Raw genomic sequence first — 23,942 nt, forward strand, 5'->3', positions numbered from 1 at the left:
CCCGTGCTACAGTGGAAAAGGGGTATTACTCATAACATACCATGAAAACAAAGTCACTCCTGGAAATCAACCAATAACAAAGTCTCTGCATTTTCCACTACTAAAAATGTTTAATAGTATAGCAGAAAGGAAAGAAGCACAGAGTGATGCACAGACCACATACAGAAAGAAAACTACTCTGCAGAAAAGAAAAAGCTAAAAGTGTTGATACATAGATGAGGGAGAGGGAAGAACAAAAGAGGAGAGGGGATTCAGAAGAGAGAGAGAGAAGGATAAAGAGAGAGAGAAAAACAGGTAGCACCAGGGACAACATTTCATGGCTACAAGAGTTTATTTGATATAATTAGCAATGCTTTGGATGTTTTGGATTTTTTTAAATTTCTGTTTTATTGGAGTTTTCCATCAAAAGAGAACAATAACAGAGATAATCAGTATAGAAAAACTAAGCAACCAGGTAAAAACATTGCACATATCAGAAATTGGTATACAATACTAGAGATGAGCGGGTTCGGTTCTCAGAGATCCGAAGCCCCCCGAACTTCACTCCCCGAGCCCGGATCCGAGTCAGGCTCGTGTTTTCCTGCCTCACTCTGTAACCAGAATGAGGCAAAATGCCATCATCCCGCTGTCGGATTCTCGCGGGGTTTGGATTCCATATAAGGAGCCGCGTATCCCCACCATTTTCACTCCGGCATTGGAGAGTGTAGAGAGAGGACGTGTCTCCATCCTCAGTGTCCTCAGTGGTAGTGTCTTGTGCTGCATCTGTCCAGTCACAGTGGTTGTGTTCTCTGCTGCCATATGTCCAGTGTTGCTGTATAAGTCCAGTCCAGTGGTGCTGTGTTGTGCTGGATCAGTCCAGTGGTGGGGTCTTGTGCTGTATCAGTCCAGTCACAGTGATAGTGTCCTCTGCTGCCATATGTCCAGTGCTGCTGTATAAATCCAGTCCATTGCAGTGGTGCTGTGTTGTCCTGCGTCAGTCCAGTAGTTGTGTCCCAGTGCTGCTATATACGTCCAGTGGTACTGCCATATATGTCCAGTGATACTGCCATATATGTCCATTGATACTGCCATATATGTACAGCGGTACTGCCGTATAAATCCAGTGATCCTGCCGTATAATTCCAGTGGTACTGGCGTATAAATCCAGTCCAGTGATACTGCCGTATATGTCCAGTGATACTGCCGTATACGTCCATTGATACTGCCGTATATGTCCAGCAGTACTGCCGTATAATTCCAGTGATCCTTCCATATGATTCCAGTGGTACTGGTGTATATATGTCCAGTGATACTGCCGTATATGTCCAGTGATACTGCCATATATGTCCATTGATACTGCCGTATATGTCCAGCGGTACTGCCGTATAAATCCAGTGACCCTGCCGTATAAATCCAGTGATCCTGCCATATAATTCCAGTGGAACTGGCGTATAAATCCATTCCAGTGATACTGTCATATATGTCCAGTGATACTGCCGTATATGTCCATTGATACTGCTGTATGTGTCCAGAGGAACTGACGTATAAATCCAGTGATCCTGCCGTATAATTCCAGTGATCCTGACGAATAATTCCAGTGGTACTGGCGTATAAGTCCAGTGATCCTGCCGTATAATTCCAGTGGTACTGGCGTATAAGTCCAGTCCAGTGGTACTGCCGTATATGTCCAGTGGTAATGCCGTATAATTCCAGTGATCCTGACGTATAAATCCAGTGGTACTGGCATATAAATCCAATGATCCTGATGTATAATTCCATATAAATCCATATAATTCCGTATAAATCCATTCCAGTGGTGCTGCCATATAAATTCAGGGCTGCTGTCCTGTGCTGTATCTTATATACTCCAAATAAAAAGGTTATTAACATTTAATCCAAATAATTTTCACAGGGTTTGCCCTGTGTGGTGTAGAGGTACGTTCTCCTATACTGCATATTGTTATATAACTCCAGAAAAATAATGGAGAACAAAAATTTGGAGGATACAATAGGGAAAGGTCAAGAACCCCTTCCTCCTAGTGCTGAAGCTGCTGCCACTAGTCATGACATAGACAATGAAATGCCATCAACGTTGTCTGCCAAGATTGATGCCCAATGTGATAGTAGAGGGCATGTAAAATCCAAAAAGCAAAAGTTTAGTAAAATGACCCAAAAAAAAAATGTCAATGGTCTGAGAAGAAACGTAAACTTGCCAATATGCCATTTACGACACGGAGTGGCAAGGAACGGCTAAGGCCCTGGCCTATGTTCATGACTAGTGGTTCAGCTTCACATGATGATGGAAGCCCTCATAATTTCCGCTAGAAAAATGAAAAGAGTTAAGCTGAAGCAAAGAACTGTGCGTTCTAAGATGGTATCACAAATCCCCAAGGAGAGTCCAAGTCCAACACTGGACGGGAAGAGGTGGCTCCTTCCACCATTTGCATGCAATCTGCAAGTGCTGGAAGTAGCACCCACAGTCCAGTTTCTGATATTCGAATTGAAGATGTCACTGTTGAAGTACACCAGGATGAGGATATGGGTGTTGCTGGCGCTGAGGAAGAAGTTGACAATGAGGATTCTGATGGTGATGTGGTTTGTTTAAATCAGGCACCGGGGGAGACACCTGTTGTCCGTGGGATGAATAAGCCCATTGTGATGCCTCAGCAAAATACCAAAAAAGCCAGCTCTTCGGTGTGGAATTATTTCTCCACAAATCCAGACAACAGGTGTCAAGCCGTGTGTTGCCTCTGTCAATCTGTAATAAGTAGGGGTAAGGATGTTAACCATCTAGGAACATCTTCCCTTATACGTCACCTGCAGCGCATTCATAAGAAGTCAGTGCCAAGTTGTGAAACTTTGGTAAGAGCGTAAGCAGTCCACTAACACCTAAATCCCCTCTTCCTCTTGTACCCAAGCTCCTGCAAGCCACACCACCAACTCCCTCAACTTCAACTTCCTCCTCATTCAGGAACATCAGTAGTCTTGCAGGCCATGTCACTGGCAAGACTGATGAGTCCTCTCCTGACCGGGATTCCTCCGGAGGATCCTTGAGTGTGCTGTTGCTGCCGCTGCTGTTGTTGCTGCTGGGAGTCGATCGTCATCCCAGAAGGGAAGTCGGAAGACCACTTGTACTACTTCAATTAAGCAACTGACTGTCCAACAGTCCTTTGTGAGGAAGATGAAATATGACAGCAGTCATCTTTTTGCAAAGCGGATAACTGAGGTCTTGACAGCTATGTTGGTGTTAGACGTGCATCCGGTATCCGCCATTAGTTCAGTGAGAATTGTTTGAGGTACTGTGTCCCCAGTATCAAATCCCATTTCCACTTCACTAGGCAGGCGATACCGAGAATGTACAGAGACATCGGAAAAAGTGTCCTCAGTGTCCTAAAAAATGCAGTTGTACCCACTGTCCACTTAACCACGGACATGTGGACAAGTGGAATAGGGCAGACTAAGGACTATATGACTGTGACAGCCCACTGGGTAGATGAATGGCCTCCCGCAGTAACAACAGCAGCGGCACCAGTAGTAGCATCTCGCAAATGCCAACTCATTCCTAGGTAGGCTATGCTATGTATCACCGCTTTCCGTAAGAGGCACACTGCTTACAACCTCTTACGGAAACTAAGGGACATCATTGCACAGTGGCTTACCCCAATTAGACTTTCCTGGGGATTTAGGATATCGGACAATGCCACCAATAATGTACGTGCATTACATCTGTCCATCACGTCCCATGTTTTGCACATACAATTAATTTGGTGGTGCAGAATTTTTTTTTAAATTACAGGGGCGTGTAGGAGATGCTGTCGGTGGCTCAAAAAATTGAGGGCCACTTTCGGCATTCAGCCATCGCGTGCCGATGACTGGAGTGCCATCAAACACTCCTGAACTGCCCTCCCATCACCTGAAGCAAGAGGTGGTAACGAGGTGGAATTCAACACTCTACTGTAAATGCTTCAGAGGATGGAGGATCAGCAAAAGGCCATTCAAGCCTATACATCCACCAACGATATAGGCAAAGGAGGGGGAATGCATCTGACTCAAGTGCAGTGGAGAATGATTTCCATCTTGTGCAAGGTTCTCCAAACTTCAAACTTGCCACACGTGAAGTCAGTTCATACACTGCCACCTTGAGTCAGGTCATTCCCCTCATCAGGCGTTTGCAGAAGCAGCTGGAGAAATTGAAGAAGGAGCTAAGATGGAGCAATTCCGCAAAGTATGTGGGACTTGTGGACGGAGCCCTTCATTCGCTTTGTCAGGATTCAAGTGTGGTCAATCTGTTAAAATCTGAGCACTACATTTTGGCCACCTTGCTCGATCCTAGGTTTAAAGCCTACGTTGTATCTCTCTTTCCGGAAGACACAAGTCCGCAGAGGTTCAAAGACCTGCTGGTGAGAAAATTATCAACTCAAGTGGAACGTGACACGTCAATAACTTCTCCTTCAATTTCTCCCACAACTGGAGCTGGGAGGAAAAGGATAAGATTTCATAGCCCATTCGCTGGCAGTCTGGAGCGAGTGCTGACATCTAGTCCGGACTGAAGGACCTGCCAACAATTACTGACATGTCTACTGTCACAGGAGAGCGCCATGATGTGATGCTCCCTGATTGGCTGGCGGGATCTCCAGTGACAGCAGTCATGGGGGGTCCCGACATTCGGGAAAAGTGGTTTCATGTGTAAACATGGAACCCCTTTAGTGCGTTGGTCCAGGGTTTTTTTGTTTTGTTTTTTAACCCCTGGATTACTACATGGTGCAAAGAGGACCAATCATCACTTGAAAATAGGTGAATATTTTTCATTTTTTTTTACAGCTTTCCAATTGGATTCTACGTTGACAAGGGGACCAAGGGGCTCCATTGGACACTAACATAGAAACATAGAATTTGACGGCAGATAAGAACCACTTGGCCTATCTAGTCCGCCTTTTTTTTTTTTTTTTTACCATATTCTTATCTCAAAACATATTTGATCCTTATTTATTTGTAAGGATATCCTTATGTCCATCCCATGCATGTTTGAATTGCTCTACTGTCTTAGCCTCTACCAACTCTGATGGAAGGCTATTCCACTTGTCCACTACCCTTTCTGTGAAGTAATTTTTCCTCATATTTCTCCTGAACCCCCCCCCCCCTCTAGTCTCAGTGCATGTCCTCGTGTCCTATTGTTTCTCTTCATATGGAGAATGTTTCCCTCCTGGACTTTGGTAAAACCCTTGATATATTTGAAAGTTCAGACAAAAAGGGGGGGGGGGGGGGGGGTTACCAAAAGTGTAAAAAAGAAAAGAAGACTATATATTTTCTGGGGCACACTTAATGAATAATTAATTATTTAAAATTAATTTTTATTAAACAAATTTTGAAATACTAGGCTTGATGCAACATATATTTGTAAACTATGCTTAATAGCCAACAGATGAGCGAAAATATTTATATAAGTGTCCGGTTGTCCTTTATTATCAATTAATCTACCAATAGGTTTATTAAAGGATTTAGTCACTCTGTTTCCCACCACTCAAAAAAATGTTTTCTGAACAGAGCAACAACATGGAGCATGTATAAACTCCAACATTAATAATATACTATTTAATTTGATGATTTTTTTGGAGTGGTGGGAAACAGAGTGACTAGATCCTTTAATAAACCTATTGGTAGATTAATTGATAATAAAGGACAACCGGACACATATAAATATTTTCGCTCATCTATTGGCTATTAAGCAAAGTTTATAAATATATGTCGCATCAAGCCTGGTATTTTAACATTTGTTTGTTTTTAAAGATTTTTATTGATTTTTGACAAAGAAGTAACATATGAATCAAACAGTATGAAGCTTAACAAGTGCCCTAAGGTGGGAACATGAGGTTTTTGCACTCCATTTACCTGTACAGAAATAATAATATCTGAATAGTGGTCTGATCATAAATAAATAAGTAAGTTTGTATGATGAATTGCCTTCAAATGTAATTTTTCTAGGATCTCGATAATGCTGAAACAAGAAGTGACCCTGAAGCACTTTTGACAGGCAACCATAAACAAAGGAGAATGAGAATAGGAAGAAAGAATAAAAGCATATATATGATGATAAGAGGAGTAATTGAAAGAAGACAGGAGAGAGGAGACGATAGTTGGAGACACGACATACTCGAGGGAGAGGGGGGGGTTAGCAATTGAACATAGACCATACTTTAAAGAATTATACATAGAGACTATGATTAAATCTAAGATCTACTAAATGAAGTTACTAGGGTTACAGCAAGTTCCTCCAAATGTCCATTTGAGTAGAGTCATCTAAGGTAGGTATTAGTGATGAGCGGATTCGGTTTTACTCGGTTTTACTCGGTTTTACTCGGTTCTCAAAACGGCATCTTATTGGCTCACGGATGTCATGTGTTTTGGATAGCCAATAAGATGCCGTTTTGAGAACCGAGTAAAACCGAGTAAAACCGAACCTCGCTCATCACTAGTAGATATATACTTTACCCATTTTTTAATAAAGGAGTCAAAGGAGCATTCGGTGTTGAGTGAGAGTGATCTTTTGTCGAAATAGATTAGTTGGAGGATTCTGTTCCGAAGTTCTCTAATAGACGGGGCGGTTTTTTGTGTCCAATGTATCAAGATGAGCTTCTTCGCCATAGTAAATACTGTGATAAGAAATGCTGAGGGCGGGCTCTCTGTCTTGGGAAAGTTCCAATCTTTAAAATTTAGGCATATACAGGCAAGTGGGTTGAGGTCCAGATTTAGGTGTAATGTAGAGTTGAGAAAGGCTATAATCTTGCGCCAAAACCTCAACACCTTAGTGCAGGACCAAAAACAATGGAAGAATTTGGCGTTGGTCATAGAACATTTGTAGCAAGAGCCAGGATCTGAGGTAGACATATGTCTTCTTTGTGCTGGGGAGATATAAATCCTGTGTATAGACTTAAAGTGAACTTCTTGAAGATAAGATGAGTGGAGTGTTTTCATAATTTTCGGAAACTGGAAGGTATTAATAATCTCGGCACCTGTAATCCCAGGGATGTCGGCACTCCAAGCAGACACAAGGTTAGTTAGACCAAATTCATTTACTGAACTTGTTAGGAGAGCATACAGCGCCTTGGTTGAGGATTTAGGACTGTTGTAAGATTTAAAGATAGCGTCCAGAGGGTGAGTAACTTTAAGTGAGGAGCTTAGTGAAGGCAGTGACATTGTATAATGTCTAGCTTGTAGATATAAATAAAAGTGGGAATTAGGAAGGTCGTAAGTATCTTTTAGGGTGGAGAAGGTAAGTATATGGCCTCCAGGATCAAAGAGTTTCGATGCTAGATTAAGGCCTTTTTGGGACCATTGGCGGAAGATTGGATTAGTCAGGGAGGGTTGGAAATTGGGGTCGCCCCATAATGGACAGAAAGGTGAGTATGTGTGTGGGAATTTGAGGTTTTTACTCAACTTGATCCAGCTGTTGTATGTGGCTCTAAATAAAGAGTGGTTTGTGATGTGTGGAGGTATTAAATGGGCAGGTGTGTGTAGTAAAGCTCCTGGGGAAAATGGATAAAATAAGCATTGTTCAAGCGCCTTATCAGTGAACTTTGAGGTTTCCATAAGCCAATCTGCTATTATCCTGAATTGAGTCGTGATAGAATACAGTGCAAAATTTGGAATGCTGAGACCACCGTTTGACTTTGGTTTGTATAGCTTTTTTAGGGCTAATCTAGGACGTTTGCCCTGCCATAAGAACTGTGAAATTCTTTTCTCGAGGGTGCTAAGGTCTTGTTTGGATATGACACACGGTAATAATTGTAAGGGGTAGTATATTTTAGGAAAAATTACACTTTTCAATATTGCTGCACTGCCTAGTAGCGATAGAGGGAGTTTTGACCACCCATCTAGTTGAGAATAGATTTTTGTAAGGAGGGGGGGGAAGTTAGCTGAATATAAGGAGTGAGATTCGTTTGTGATCTGTACACCTAAGTATTTAAGCTGAGAGGTTTTTATGCGAAATTGGGACAGTATCGGTAAGGATTGGAAGTCAGGAGATTGCTTAGATATGGGGAGAATTTCGGACTTAGCAACATTAATTTTATAACCTGCTATCAAGCTGAAAGATGATATTATCTCTAATATCACTGGGAGGGATTTAACGGGGTCAGATATGAAGAGTAACATGTCGTCTGCAAAGAGGGACACTTTCAATTCCAATGAGGAAACGTTAATGCCGGTGAAGTCTAATGCAGATCTAAGGGCGATAGCAGAGCCGGCCATAGGCATAGGCAAACTAGGCAATTGCCTAGGGCATTTGATATGCCTAGGGGCATCAGCAGCTTCTGCTGATTAAAATGATATGCGACATGCCTATATTCTGTGTGTAGCATTTCATATGCAGATACAGCCACAGTCTCACACAGTATATAGGCATGCTGCATATCATTTTAATCAGCAGAAGCTGCTTGTGCATCCTGCCACATAGCAATGCAAATAAGATGCATTTATAAAAAATAAAAATAAAAAAGGTGCCCGACATTAGCATTGAGGCAAGATTTCTGAGGACACATCTGTATCCAAGCAGAGGCAGAGGTCACAGTGTTAGTGGCAGTGTGAGTGCTGTGTGCATGTGAGTGGGTTGGTTGTGCAGTAGTGTTCGGAATATGTGTAAGGAGCATTATGTGTGTCATGTAAAAATGCATTAATAATGTGCAACATATGTGTAAGGGGCACTATGTATGTCATCAGTAGCGGATCTTGCCACGGGCAAGCAGGACTTTTACCCGGGGCGCCGCCTTGGCAAGATCCGCCACTGCTGTGCCCTCCGCTGCCCGCTGTGTCCCCCGGCTCTGCGTCTGTGGTCCCGGCTGTGGTCCCCTGTGAAGGGAACTAGACGCATAGCGTCTAGTTTCCCTTCGCGGAGAGGACCTTTGCTGAGCGGTGCGCGATGACGTCATCGCGCACCGCACAGCAAAGGTCCTCTCCGTGAAGGGAACTAGACGCGTAAGCAGCGCTTCTACTGTACAGGGGGCGTGACTGACCACGCCCCCTGTGTTAAGCCACACCCCCATCCCCTGCCCGGGGCGCCGAGGGCGCTCGAACCAGCCCTGTATGTCATTATGTGTATAAGTGCATTAATAATGTGCAACATATGTGTAAGGGGCACTATGTATGTCATTATGTGTATAAGTGCATTAATAATGTGTGGCATATGTGTAAGAGGCATTATGTGTGTCATTATGTGTATAAGGGCCCTAATAATGTGCGGCACATGTGTAAGGGACATTATGTGTAAAAGGGCATTAATAAAGGTTGTCACAATGTGTAAGGTGCATTATGTTTATAATAACATTAATAATGTGTGTCATATGTGTACGGGGCATTACTGTGTGGCATTATGAGTATAAATTCATTACTACTGTGTGGCATTATTTGTGTAAGGTGCTCTATTGTGTGGTGTAATGTATAGAAAATAAGAATTTACTTACCGATAATTCTATTTCTCGGAGTCCGTAGTGGATGCTGGGGTTCCTGAAAGGACCATGGGGAATAGCGGCTCCGCAGGAGACAGGGCACAAAAGTAAAGCTTTCCGATCAGGTGGTGTGCACTGGCTCCTCCCCCTATGACCCTCCTCCAAGCCAGTTAGGTACTGTGCCCGGACGAGCGTACACAATAAGGGAGGAATTTTGAATCCCGGGTAAGACTCATACCAGCCACACCAATCACACCGTACAACTTGTGATCTAAACCCAGTTAACAGTATGATAACAGCGGAGCCTCTGAAAAGATGGCTCACAACAATAATAACCCGATTTTTGTAACTATGTACAAGTATTGCAGATAATCCGCACTTGGGATGGGCGCCCAGCATCCACTACGGACTCCGAGAAATAGAATTATCGGTAAGTAAATTCTTATTTTCTCTATCGTCCTAGTGGATGCTGGGGTTCCTGAAAGGACCATGGGGATTATACCAAAGCTCCCAAACGGGCGGGAGAGTGCGGATGACTCTGCAGCACCGAATGAGAGAACTCCAGGTCCTCCTTAGCCAGGGTATCAAATTTGTAGAATTTAGCAAACGTGTTTGCCCCTGACCAAGTAGCTGCTCGGCAAAGTTGTAAAGCCGAGACCCCTCGGGCAGCCGCCCAAGATGAGCCCACCTTCCTTGTGGAATGGGCATTTACATATTTTGGCTGTGGCAGGCCTGCCACAGAATGTGCAAGCTGAATTGTATTACACATCCAACTAGCAATAGTCTGCTTAGAAGCAAGAGCACCCAGTTTGTTGGGTGCATACAGGATAACAGCAAGTCAGTCTTCCTGACTCCAGCCGTCCTGGAACATATTTTCAGGGCCCTGACAACATCTAGCAACTTGGAGTCCTCCAAGTCCCTAGTAGGTGCAAGGCACCACAATAAGCTGGTTCAGGTGAAACACTGACACCACCTTAGGGAGAGAACTGGGGACGAGTCCGCAGCTCTGCCCTGTCCGAATGGACAACAGATATGGGCTTTTTTGAGAAAAAACCACCAATTTGACACTCGCCTGGTCCAGGCCAGGGCCAAGAGCATGGTCACTTTTCATGTGAGATGCTTCAAATCCACAGATTTGACTGGTTTTAAACCAATGTGATTTGAGGAATCCCAGAACTACGTTGAGATCCCACAGTGCCACTGGAGGCACAAAAGGGGGTTGTATATGCAATACTCCCTTGACAAACTTCTGGACTTCAGGAACTGAAGCCAATTCTTTCTGGAAGAAAATCGACAGGGCCGAAATTTGAACCTTAATGGACCCCAATTTGAGGCCCATAGACACTCCTGTTTGCAGGAAATGCCGGAAACGACCGAGTTGAAATTTCTTTGTGGGGCTTTCCTGGCCTCACACCACGCAACATATTTTCGCCACATGTGGTGATAATGTTGTGCGGTCACCTCCTTTCTGGCTTTGACCAGGGTAGGAATGACCTCTTCCGGAATGCCTTTTTCCCTTAGGATCCGGCTTTCCACCGCCATGCCGACAAACGCAGCTGCGGTAAGTCTTGGAACAGACATGGTACTTGCTGAAGCAAGTCCCTTCTTAGCGGCAGAGGCCATAAGACCTCTGTAAGCATCTCTTGAAGTTCCGGGTACCAAGTCCTTCTTGGCCAATCCGGAGCCATGAGTATAGTTCTTACTCCTCTACGTCTTATAATTCTCAGCACCTTAGGTATGAGAAGCAGAGGAGGGAACACATACACCGACTGGTACACCCACGGTGTTACCAGAACGTCCACAGCTATTGCCTGAGGGTCTCTTGACCTGGCGCAATACCTGTCCCGTTTTTTGTTCAGACGGGACGCCATCATGTCCACCTTTGGTATTTCCCAATGGTTTACAATCATGTGGAAAAAAAACTTCCACTCTCCCGGGTGGAGGTCGTGCCTGCTGAGGAAGTCTGCTTCCCAGTTTCCATTCCCGGGATGAAACACTGTTGACAGTGCTATCACATGATTTTCCGCCCAGCGAAAAGTCCTTGCAGTTTTTGCCATTGCCCTCCTGCTTCTTGTGTCGCCCTGTCTGTTTACGTGGGCGACTGCCGTGATGTTTTTCCCACTGGATCAATACCGGCTGACCTTGAAGCAGAGGTCTTGCTAAGCTTAGAGCATTATAAATTTACCCTTAGCTCCAGTATATTTATGTGGAGAAAAGTCTCCAGACTTGATCACACTCCCTGGAAATTTTTTCCTTGTGTGACTGCTCCCCAGCCTCTCGGGCTGGGCTCCGTGGTCACCAGCATCCAATCCTGAATGCCGAATCTGCGGCCCTCTAGAAGATGAGCACTCTATAACCACCACAGGAGAGACACCCTTGTCCTTGGATATAGGGTTATCCGCTGATGCATCTGAAGATGCGATCCGGACCATTTGTCCAGCAGATCCCACTGAAAAGTTCTTGCGTGAAATCTGCCTAATGGAATTGCTTCGTAGGAAGCCACCATTTTTACCAGGACCCTTGTGCAATGATGCACTGTTTTTAGGAGGTTCCTGACTAGCTCGGATAACTCCCTGGCTTTCTCTTCCGGGAGAAACACCTTTTTCTGGACTGTGTCCAGAATCATCCCTAGGCACAGCAGACGTGTCGTCGGGATCAGCTGCGATTTTGGAATATTTAGAATCCACCCGTGCTGTTGTAGCAGTATCCGAGATAGTGCTACTCCGACCTCCAACTGTTCCCTGGACTATGCCCTTATCAGGAGATCGTCCAAGTAAGGGATAATTAAGACGCCTTTTCTTCGAAGAAGAATCATCATTTCGGCCATTACCTTGGTAAAGACCCGGGGTGCCGTGTACAATCCAAACGGCAGCGTCTAAAACTGATAGTGACAGTTCTGCACCACGAACCTGAGGTACCCTTAGTGAGAAGGGCAAATTTGGGACATAGAGGTAAGCATCCCTGATGTCCCGGGACACTATATAGTCCCCTTCTTCCTGGTTCGTTATCACTGCTCTGAGTGACTCCATCTTGATTTGAACCTTTGTAAGTGTTCAAAAAAAATTTTTAGAATAAGTCTCACCTAGCCTTCTGGCTTCAGTACCACAATATAGTGTGGAATAATACCCCTTTTCTTGTAGTAGGAGGGGTAATTTAATTATCACCTGCTGGGAATACAGCTTGTGAATTTTTTCCCATACTGCCTCCTTGTCGGAGGGAGACCTTGGTAAAGCAGACTTCAGGAGCCTGCGAAGGGGAAACGTCTCGACATTCCAATCTGTACCCCTGGGATACTACTTGTAGGATCCAGGGGTCCTGTACGGTCTCAGCGCCATGCTGAGAACTTGTCAGAAGCGGTGGAACGCTTCTGTTCCTGGGAATGGGCTGCCTGCTGCAGTCTTCTTCCCTTTCCTCTATCCCTGGGCAGATATGATCTTATAGGGACGAAAGGACTGAGGCTGAAAAGACGGTGTCTTTTTCTGCAGAGATGTGACTTAGGGTAAAAACGGTGGATTTTCCAGCAGTTGCCGTGGCCACCAGGTCCGATGGACCGACCCCAAATAACTCCTCTTCCTTTATACGGCAATACACCTTTGTGCCGTTTGGAATCTGCATCACCTGACCACTGTCGTGTCCATAACATCTTCTGGCAGATATGGACATCGCATTTACTCTTGATGCCAGAGTGCAAATATCCCTCTGTGCATCTCGCATATATAGAAATGCATCCTTTAAATGCTCTATAGTCAATAAAATACTGTCCCTGTCAAGGGTATCAATATTTTTAGTCAGGGAATCCGACCAAGCCACCCCAGCTCTGCACATCCAGGCTGAGGCGATCGCTGGTCGCAGTATAACACCAGTATGTGTGTATATACTTTTTATGATATTTTCCAGCCTCCTGTCAGCTGGTCCTTGAGGACGGCCCTATCTATAGACGGTACCGCCACTTGTTTTGATAAGCGTGTGAGCGCCTTATCCACCCTAAGGGGTGTTTCCCAACGCGCCCTAACTTCTGGCGGGAAAGGGTATACCGCCCATAATTTTCTATCGGGGGGAACCCACGCATCATCACACACTTTATTTAATTTATCTGATTCAGGAAAAACTACGGTAGTTTTTTCACATCCCACATAATACCCTCTTTTGTGGTACTTGTAGTATCAGAAATATGAAACACCTCCTTCATTGCCTTTAACGTGTGGCCCTAATAAGGAATACGTTTGTTTATTCACCGTCGACACTGGATTCAGTGTCCCTGTCTGTGTCTGTGTCGACCGACTAAAGTAAACGGGCGTTTTAAAACCCCTGACGGTGTTTTTGAGACGTCTGGACCGGTACTAATTGTTTGTCGGCCGTCTCATGTCGTCAACCGACCTTGCAGCGTGTTGACATTATCACGTAATTCCCTAAATAAGCCATCCATTCCGGTGTCGACTCCCTAGAGAGTGACATCACCATTACAGGCAATTGCTCCGCCTCCTCACCAACATCGTCCTCATACATGTCGACACACACGTACCGACACACAGCACACACACAGGGAATGCTCTGATAGAGGACAGGACCCACTAGCCCTTTGGAGAGACAGAGGGAGAGTTTACCAGCACACACCAAAAACGCTATAATTATATAGGGACAACCTTATATAAGTGTTTTCCCTTATAGCATCTTTTTTATATATTTCTAACGCCAAATTAGTGCCCCCCCTCTCTGTTTTAACCCTGTTTCTGTAGTGCAGTGCAGGGGAGAGCCTGGGAGCCTTCCCTCCAGCCTTTCTGTGAGGGAAAATGGCGCTGTGTGCTGAGGAGATAGGCCCCGCCCCTTTTTCGGCGGCCTCGTCTCCCGCTCTTAACGGATTCTGGCAGGGGTTAAATATCTCCATATAGCCTCCGGAGGCTATATGTGAGGTATTTTTAGCCAAAATAGGTATTCATTTGCCTCCCAGGGCGCCCCCCTCCCAGCGCCCTGCACCCTCAGTGACTGCCGTGTGAAGTGTGCTGAGAGGAAAATGGCGCACAGCTGCAGTGCTGTGCGCTACCTTTAGAAGACTGAGGAGTCTTCTGCCGCCGATTCTGGACCTCTTCTTACTTCAGCATCTGCAAGGGGGCCGGCGGCAAGGCTCCGGTGACCATCCAGGCTGTACCTGTGATCGTCCCTCTGGAGCTGATGTCCAGTAGCCAAGAAGCCAATCCATCCTGCACGCAGGTGAGTTCACTTCTTCTCCCCTAAGTCCCTCGTTGCAGTGATCCTGTTGCCAGCAGGACTCACTGTAAAATAAAAAACCTAAGCTAAACTTTTCTAAGCAGCTCTTTAGGAGAGCCACCTAGATTGCACCCTTCTCGGCCGGGCACAAAAATCTAACTGGCTTGGAGGAGGGTCATAGGGGGAGGAGCCAGTGCACACCACCTGATCGGAAAGCTTTACTTTTGTGCCCTGTCTCCTGCGGAGCCGCTATTCCCCATGGTCCTTTCAGGAACCCCAGCATCCACTAGGACGATAGAGAAAGGGCACTACTGTGTGGTCTAATGTGAATAAAGAGCAATATGGTGTGCTGTAATGTGAATAAGGAGCAATTCAGTGTGATGTAATGTGAATAAGGGGCTCTACTATGAGGAGTAACGTTTAAGGTAAAGTGATACTACTGTGGGATGTAATGTGAATTATGAACACTATTGCATGATCAAATGTGAATAAAGTTGCAGTACTGTGTGGCGTAATTGGAATTGGGGTTACTATTGTGTGGCCATGCCCCTTGCCAGCAAAAACACACCCCTTTTTGGGCTGTGCACCAAATGTGCGAACTGTTCCTCTTTAAAATATAAGGGTTACAAATACCAAAGTAAGGACTGCTATGGGTGAGGGGTGATGATGCTGGGAAAGAGGTGCAAGGTCAGAGACGGAACCAGCGGTGGTGCCAAAATCTTGCCTAGGGCATCATATTGGTTAGGGCCGGCTCTGGGCGATAGCTAAAGGTTTGATCGCTATATCAAAAAGGAGTGGTGACAGGGGGCATCCCTGCCGAGTACCCTTCTGAATTGGAAAGGGGGAAGACAGGAATCCATTGCATGAGATTTGTGAGGATGACATTGTGTATAGTGTTCTAATAAAGGAGATAAAAGTGGGTGGAATGCCAAATCTCTCCATAGTGAGGAACAAGTGGGACCAGTGTACTAAGTCAAATGCTTTTTCTGCATCAATTGATAGAATTGCTTTTCCACTGGACTCACCTGTTCCCCCACTACCCATGTGTACTGCTGCCAAAACCTTACGAATATTTGTAAGTGAATGTCTGCCCTTGATGAATCCTGTTTGGTCATGGTGTATTATTGAAGGGAGGATAGGGTTGAGGCGGGTGGCTAAAATTTTTTGTAAGGAGTTTGTAGTCAGAATTTAATAAGGAGATGGGTCTGTATGAAGCAGATAGTGCAGGGTCTCTACCGGGTTTGAGTATTAATTTGATAATTGCCGAATTAAAATAGGGGGGAAGGGCTGCATTGAAGAGGATAAAGTTAAAGACTGATACTAAAATTGGGGCTATACGTTTGTCAAATAATTTATAAAAATCTCCACTGAAGCCATCTGGTCCTGGTGCTTTAGCTGATTTTAAAGTTTTCATGGCCTGAGTGACTTCAGTTAGAGTGATCGGTTGTGTTAACAAATTATTAGAATCTTTAGGAGGTTGGGGGTATGTAAGCGTGTCCCATAAGGATCGGGGGGAATTAAGAGTTGGAGGAGTTCTAGAAGGGTCAATATTCGAGGGTGTCTGAGGATGTGAATATATGTCTGTATAATAGTGTTGCATGCTTTGGGAGATCTGTTTGTTGGATGTAGTATGTGTGCCATCTGATTGAATTAGGGGGTGTACCGTCATAGGGGGTCTAGTCCCGTTAAGAATGTTGGTCAATAACTTACTAGTTTTGTTGCCATATCTATGAAAGCGGTAATTAGAGTAGAATTGTGATTTGTCTGATAAGGCTTGGAGGGTTTCCTCAAATTTTATTTTAGCTGCTAGGTATATGGACTTGTTGGCAGGGGTGGGTTGTAAGCTATAGTTTGAATAGGCTTCTGTGAGGGATTGTTGGAGTAGGAGGTAAGATTTAGAACAGATCTTTTTTTCCTTAAATTCAAAGTTTAAGATTGAACCCCTCAAAACTGCCTTTGCAGACATCCAGTATAGCGGTGGATTAGTGGCTAGGTGTTGTTTGTTATTTTCGTGATATTCATCCCAGGAGTGCACTACATGGTTAATGAATCTAGGAATTTTAGAAAGGTGCGCCGGGAATCTCCAGGTCTTATGTGTAGATCTCTCATTTTGAGTTTTAACTGTAAGCCATACCAATGCATGGTCAGATAAGATGATTGGTTCTATACCTGAGTCCAGGACTTGGGAGAATAAGTTATTAGAGAGAGTGACGTAATCTATCCGGGATAAGGAGTGGTGTGCGGAAGATAGACAAGTGTAACCTCTGTCTGTGGGGTGTAGGGCCCTCCAAACATCAATTAGTTGTAGAGTCGACAGTATCGTGGGGATACCTAATTTTGGTAGTGAGTGGTGGGATCTTCTAGCATGGGATCTGTCCAAATGTGGGTGTGAGATCAGATTGAGATCTCCGCCCATAATGAGATTGTTAGAGGAAAAGGGTAATAATTTACGTAGTATCAGTTGAAAGAAAGCTTTAGAATAGGAGTTAGGGGCATAGATTGAGCATAAGGTATAGGTGTTAGAGTATAATTTTATGGTGACGATGGCATATCTGCCCTCTGGATCGCAATCAGATGATATAATCTCTAGTGGGAGTGATTTAGAAACCAAAATTGCTACTCCTCTGGATTTTGAGTTAAAGGAAGAAGAGGCTAACAGGCGCCAATTAAGCATTTGTAGTTTGAGTGTTTCCGGATGTGTAAGGTGCGTCTCCTGAATAAATGCAATATCCAATTTTTGTCTATTTAAATATATTAATACCTTGCGTCGCTTGGCCGGAGTGCCAAAACCCCCAGCATTCAGAGAGCCAACCCGCAATGAAGTTACGTCAGCGTGTGGCATGTAGTTAATTCCGGGCAGGGGGACATCCTAAGGAACTCGCAACAAATCCTGTAGTGGAAAGGGGAACATAAAAGGGAAGAACAAGAGGAGTGGGGGGGACAAGACAAGAGAGATAGAAAGGAGCATAGGCATATCAGAGTTACATACCTCATATTTACAGCTGTATCCGCATGCGTGAATGCGCGATACTTCTGCAAATAGGAGAAAAAAGAATATAAAAACAAAACACTAAACATAGTGTTTAAGTTTAACATAACATCATAACGGAGCATAACAGGTGCACCAATACCCTTATATGGACATCAAAATTGTCAGACCTCTTACGTATGTCATTAGGGCAGTGTATTGTCTGATCCTTCCATATCTATATTACCATAGGACTAGCATAAATAGTCAGGCATAAGGGGTATTAGCTGCCAGAGAGGGTTGAGAGTTTTGTGGTAGAGATCGGGGGTATAACATAACTAGGTGAGCATCCTGTGGAGAACTGCATAGCTGAAGTGGGGGAGGAGTAATCTTTTAGAAGAAGAGGTTATGCAGCGGTTTATACAACGGTATATATATATATATTCTGTGAAGTGGACTATCAATGAGAATCACTGGGAGCAGGTGGTATATCAGATATATCGTCGGCTTGAGACTGCTGAACCTCGTTCAAGAATGCTCGTGCATCTTCCGGTGTGTTAAAATCATAATGTTTGTCTGAGAAGAATATGCGCAAACGCGCCGGGTACATGAGGGCAAATTTCTGTTTAGCTGAGGCCAATTCAGAGCATAATGGAGTAAAGGCTTTTCTAGCTCTCGTGAGCTCTACTGAGAAGTCTTGGAATAGATGTATGCGTTTGCCTTCCCATGAGAGGTTTTGTATCTGACGAGAGGCCTTCCAAATAGCTACCTTGTGAAGGTAGTTAAGGCATTTAAAGATAACTACACGCGGTCTCTTTTCATGTGGCTTAGGTATAGGGCCGATTCTGTGTACCCTCTCAATTATTAAGTCTTTGCATTCTGACTCAATTTTTAGTATTTGAGGAAGTGTGGCAGATACAAAGGAGAGCAGGGCTGGGCCTTTAATGGATTCCGGTATTCCTACCACTCTTATATTTGATCTCCTGGAGCGATTCTCTATATCATCTACTTTGTTCTACAGTTGATGGTTTTCCTTCTGTAGTTTTAAAACAGCTCGCTGAGCCTCTGACATATCGTGACAGACCGAAGCTACACGGTGTTCTGTGTCAGTGACTCTTCCCTGCAAGTGGTGCAGCTGTTGTGTGATGTCCGCTACAACCTGTGTTAGCAGGGGGGTCACAGTGCTTTTAATAGCGTCTACTATGTCCTGGTAAGTCGCTGGGGAGTCTGGCGGACGACGTACTTGTGGAAAGTTTGCATCGTCTGCTGCTTCAGCTGCAGCTTTCTTTGAGGCCGGGACACTGTGAGCCGTTTCAGCGTCCGGCGCCATTGTGGGGTCCGCACGGCGCTTCTCCTGACGGCCCGGCGGGTGCTTAGCGGCAGGCGGTGAGGCCAGGAATTTCTCCATCGGGGGGAGAGCGATGTAGGAAGGTCGGGTAGCGAGGCTGTGGAGGCTCCAGGAGCCGTTAACAGTTATATAATGCCGGGTATTGTGCGGAGGAGCACGATCACGCTGTGCTCTGCATGCAACCGGAAGCGGAAGTCCTTAACATTTGTTTAATAAAAAATAATTTTAAATATTTAATTATTCATTAAGTTTGCCCCAGAAAAGATATAGTCTTCTTTTCTTTTTTACACTCTTGGTAAAAAAAAAAAACATTTTGTCTGCATAGTCTTTTGGACTAAATATCTGGGAGCACCACCAACCAAGTGCTTTGCATAATTGAGCATTGATACAGCCTCATGTTGGTTTAGAGAAATATATTAGATTACATATTTCCCAGTGCGGTTTCCGAATACCCCCCTTTTTTTCTCTATTTGAAAGTTTCTATCATGTCCCCCCTTTCCCTTCTCTGCTCCAAACTTACATATTGAGATTTTTTTAGTCTTTTGGGGTATGTTTTGTGATGAATGCCATGCACCATTTTAGTTGCCCTTCTTTGTACAGTCTCTAATGTATTAATATCCTTTTGAAGATATGGCCTCCAGAATTGAACACAGTATTCTAGATGAGGCCGTACCAATGACCTATACAGTGACATTATTACTTCTTTCTTTCTGCTGCTGATTCCTCTCCCAATGCAGCCAAGCATCTGACTAGCCTTCCTCATTGCTTTGTTACATTGCTTGCCTGCCTTTAAGTCACCTGAAATAGTGACTCCTTGATTCCTTTTCCCCTTAGTATTTCCAGTATAGTGCCATTAATACTATATTTAGCCTTTGGATTTTTGAGACCTAAGTGCATGATTTTGCATTTTTGGGCATTAAACTGTAATTGCCACACTCTTGACCATTCCTCTAGTCTACCTAGATCTTCAGTCATTTGTTTTACCCCACTTGGTGTGTCTACCCTGTTGCATACCTTTGTGTCATCGGCAAATAGGCATACTTTCCCTTTAATGCCATTTGCAATGTCACCAATAAATATATTAAAAAGCTCTGGTCCAAGTACAGATCCCTGGGGTATTCCACTGGTAACATTTTCCTCCTGTGAATGCACTCCATTTACCACAACTCTCTGTTTTCTATCCTGCAACCAAGATCTTATCTGTCAGACTTGGTTTTGTCTGTGTCCCCGGAGGGGGCGCTAGTGGGTCAGTGGAGGTGGATGGGAGAAAACGAGGAGGCTGGATTATGTTTCTGCGCATGAGCGCAATGATATTTATTATACAGATGATTCACAAACGGCAGCAGAAAATAACAGTAGAAATGCAAATGTCAATTGTACAGCGTAATAGCTGAGAGTCTATGGTAACAGAATGAATGGTGACTGATGAAATAATAACCGGTAGTGATGATAACAGATGAGTGATAATTTGGCAGAGAATATTCTGGTATGGAAACCAGAGCAGATTAAAACATGGAACCAGCAGAGATGGTGTTGTATGGCAAACCTGGTAGCAGAGGCAGGAGTCTGACTATGTCCACAGTGCAGGTGATGAGGCACTGGCAGCGAGCAAGCTGTATCACAGGTGGGGAGATGGAACACACCTGGAGTCAGTCTCTACTGCTAGGCTGAAGCACACAGAGATGGTGATGAGTGTGAAGCCTGTAGATGGATGCAGGTATTGCTGGGGCTTGAAGTTCCACGGAGCTGTGAAAAGTAACCAGGAGTACAAAGTCTCAGGTAGAAAGCCAGGAACACGGAACAGCAGGTAGGTATCCAGGTACACGGAGGAAACAGGAACCAGATCCTTACACATGAGTCGCAGGAGTGACACAAAGTTCAGGATGCCTGCAGACTGATCCTGCAGCTTCATATATACCCCTTGTTAAACAGTCATTGGTGGAGTGAGGAAAAGTGGGTGCGGCCAAGCACCGGATTGGCCGCCGTATGCTGACTGCTGGAGGCTGTCATGGCGGCGCCCATGCCGCGGCCTAGCGGGAACGCGGCGTGCTACACGCCCGCTATCACAGGAGCGCTCCCAGGCCCAGGATGGCGTCTGATGGCAGAGACGCGGATGACAGATGAACGCAGGGACCCAGGACGGAGTCCGCAGTGGCGGACAGATGTCAGCTTGGTGAGTCGATTCCTGACAGTACCCCCCCCTTTAAGGGTGGGCACCGAACACCCACGTGGCTTGGAAGGATGAGTGTTATGGAAGACACGGACCAACCTTGGAGCATGGACATCCAACGAATTTACCCAACTTCTCTCCTCTGGGCCATAACCGGACCAATCGACAAGGTATTGAAGACGTCCATACCGGCAACGGGAATCCAGAATCTTGCCAATCTCGAACTCCACGCCCCGCTGAGTTCGAACTTTGGGGCCAACTGGAAGAGCTCTTTGGAAATGATTCAGGACTAAAGGTCTGAGGAGAGAAACATGAAAAGCATTAGGTATTCGCAGAGAAGGTGGTAACTTCAGCTTGTAGGCCACAGGGTTGATGACTCTTTCGACAGGGAAGGGGCCAATGAAACGTGGTGCAAATTTCATAGACGGGACCCTAAGACGGAGGTTCCGGGTAGACAGCCAAACCTTGTCCCCAGGTTTCAGGCTAGGAACTGCGCGTCTTTTGCGATCAGCAAAGTATTTATACCGGCTGGAGGCCTTTTTAAGAGAAATGTGAATCTTCCTCCAGATTGAAGAAAACTGACTCAGGGCAGTAGTGGCAGCAGGAACATCCATGTGAGGGAGTTCTTGGAAGTCTGGAACACGAGGATGTTGCCCATATACTGCAAAGAATGGAGTTGTCTCAGTAGCAGTGTGGTAGCGGAAGTTGTGGGCAAACTCGGCCCATGGGAGCAGATCAAACCAGTCATCCTGAGAAGATGAAACATACAATCTTAAAAATGTCTCTAGTTCTTGATTTACCCTCTCTGTCTGCCCATTCGTCTGAGGGTGGTAAGATGACGAGAACTTCAGTTTAACCTGCATGGCAGAACAGAGAGCCCTCCAAAACCTCGCTACAAACTGTACACCTCGGTCGGATATTATTTCTGAGGGTAGACCATGTAAGCGGAAAATCTCCCGTAGGAAGATTTGGGCGAGTTTTGGGGCAGAAGGGAGACCCTGGAGAGGAACAAAATGGGCCATCTTGGTAAATCTGTCCACTACAACCCAGATGGTATTGTATCCTTGAGAAGGAGGAAGGTCGGAGATAAAGTCCATGGACAGGTGTGACCAAGGGCGACTAGGAATAGACAATGGTTGTAACTGACCTGCTGGAGACTGACGAGGAGTCTTGTGCTGCACACACTTAGGACAGGATGCTACGAAATCCTTGATGTCAGCTTTCATCTTTGGCCACCAGTATGTCTCAGAGAGGAACTTGAAGGTTTTCAGGACACCGGGATGACCAGTGAACTTGGATTGATGGGCCCAAGACAGCAACTTGGGACGGAGTTCTGGGGAAACAAAAGTCTTACCAGGAGGAGGAGCTGGGGAGACTTGAGATGCAGCTAATACCACTGGACTCAGGATGGAATGTGGAACTGAGTCAGGCGTTTCCTCTTCGGATTCCATAGATCGGGATAAGGCGTCAGCTTTAACATTCTGCGAACCTGGGCGGAAATGAAGCTTAAAGTTAAAACGTGAGAAAAACATAGCCCACCTGGACTGGCGAGGATTAAGGCACTGGGCTGCCTTTAAATATAGCAGATTTTTATGATCCGTGTAGATGTTGAACGGATGTTTGGCCCCTTCCAGGAGATACCTCCATTCCTCGAGGGCCAGCTTAATCGCCAGTAGTTCTTGATCTCCAACGGAGTAGTTAGCTTCTGCAGGGAGGAATTTACGAGAATAAAATCCACAGGGGTGGATTTTCCCATCGGTTCCCTTCTGGGAGAGAACAGCTCCAACTCCAACTGTAGAGGCATCCACCTCCAACTCGAACGGTCTGTTTACATCTGGCTGGGACAGAACTGGAGCAGACATAAAGGCCAGCTTGATCTTCTGGAAGGCCGCTAAAGCCTCTTCTGACCAGTTGGAATGGTCTGCCCCTTTCCGAGTTAAGTTGGTAATAGGAGCGATGAGAGTGGAGAATCCCCGAATAAATTTCCTATAGTAGTTGGCAAATCCCAGGAACCGCTGAATAGACTTGAGAGAATTTGGAATGGACCAATTGGCAATGGCTTCCAACTTTGTCGGGTCCATCTGGAGATCCGATCCGGAAATTATATAACCCAGGAAGGGTATAGAGGAAACTTCAAAGGTACACTTGGATAGTTTACCGTAGAGCCGGTTCTCACGAAGACGTCGGAGGACTTCACGGACTTGTAGACGATGAGAGGGAAGATCTTGGGAGAAGATGAGGATATCATCCAGATAAACAACGAGGTATTTATACAGAACGTCACGGAAGATTTCGTTCACAAAGTGTTGGAACACTGCTGGGGCATTACTCAACCCGAATGGCATTACCAGGTACTCGTAATGACCATCTCGAGTGTTAAAAGCTGTCTTCCATTCGTCACCACTCCGGATTCTGATGAGGTTGTAGGCACCGCGGAGATCTAGCTTGGTGAAGATGCGGGCTCCTTTAACTCTGTCAAATAATTCGGTAATGAGTGGTAATGGATAACTATTTTTAATGGTAATGTCATTGAGACCCCGGTAGTCAATGCATGGACGCAGTCCTCCATCCTTCTTTTTAACAAAGAAGAAGCCTGCACCAGCGGGTGATGATGAAGGACGGATGAATCCCTTCTGTAAATTCTCCCGGATGTAGTCGCTCATCGCTTCAGTTTCAGGAACAGATAACGGGTAGGTACGCCCCCTAGGTGGCTTCTTGCCAGGAAGGAGATCGATGGGACAATCCCATTCTCTATGGGGCGGCAGGACATCCGCGGCCTTTTCACTGAAGACATCAGAGAAATCTTGATAAGCCGCAGGAAGACTTGACTGG

Source organism: Pseudophryne corroboree, chromosome 1 (assembly GCF_028390025.1).
Source record: "Pseudophryne corroboree isolate aPseCor3 chromosome 1, aPseCor3.hap2, whole genome shotgun sequence".
Taxonomy (NCBI): domain Eukaryota; kingdom Metazoa; phylum Chordata; class Amphibia; order Anura; family Myobatrachidae; genus Pseudophryne; species Pseudophryne corroboree.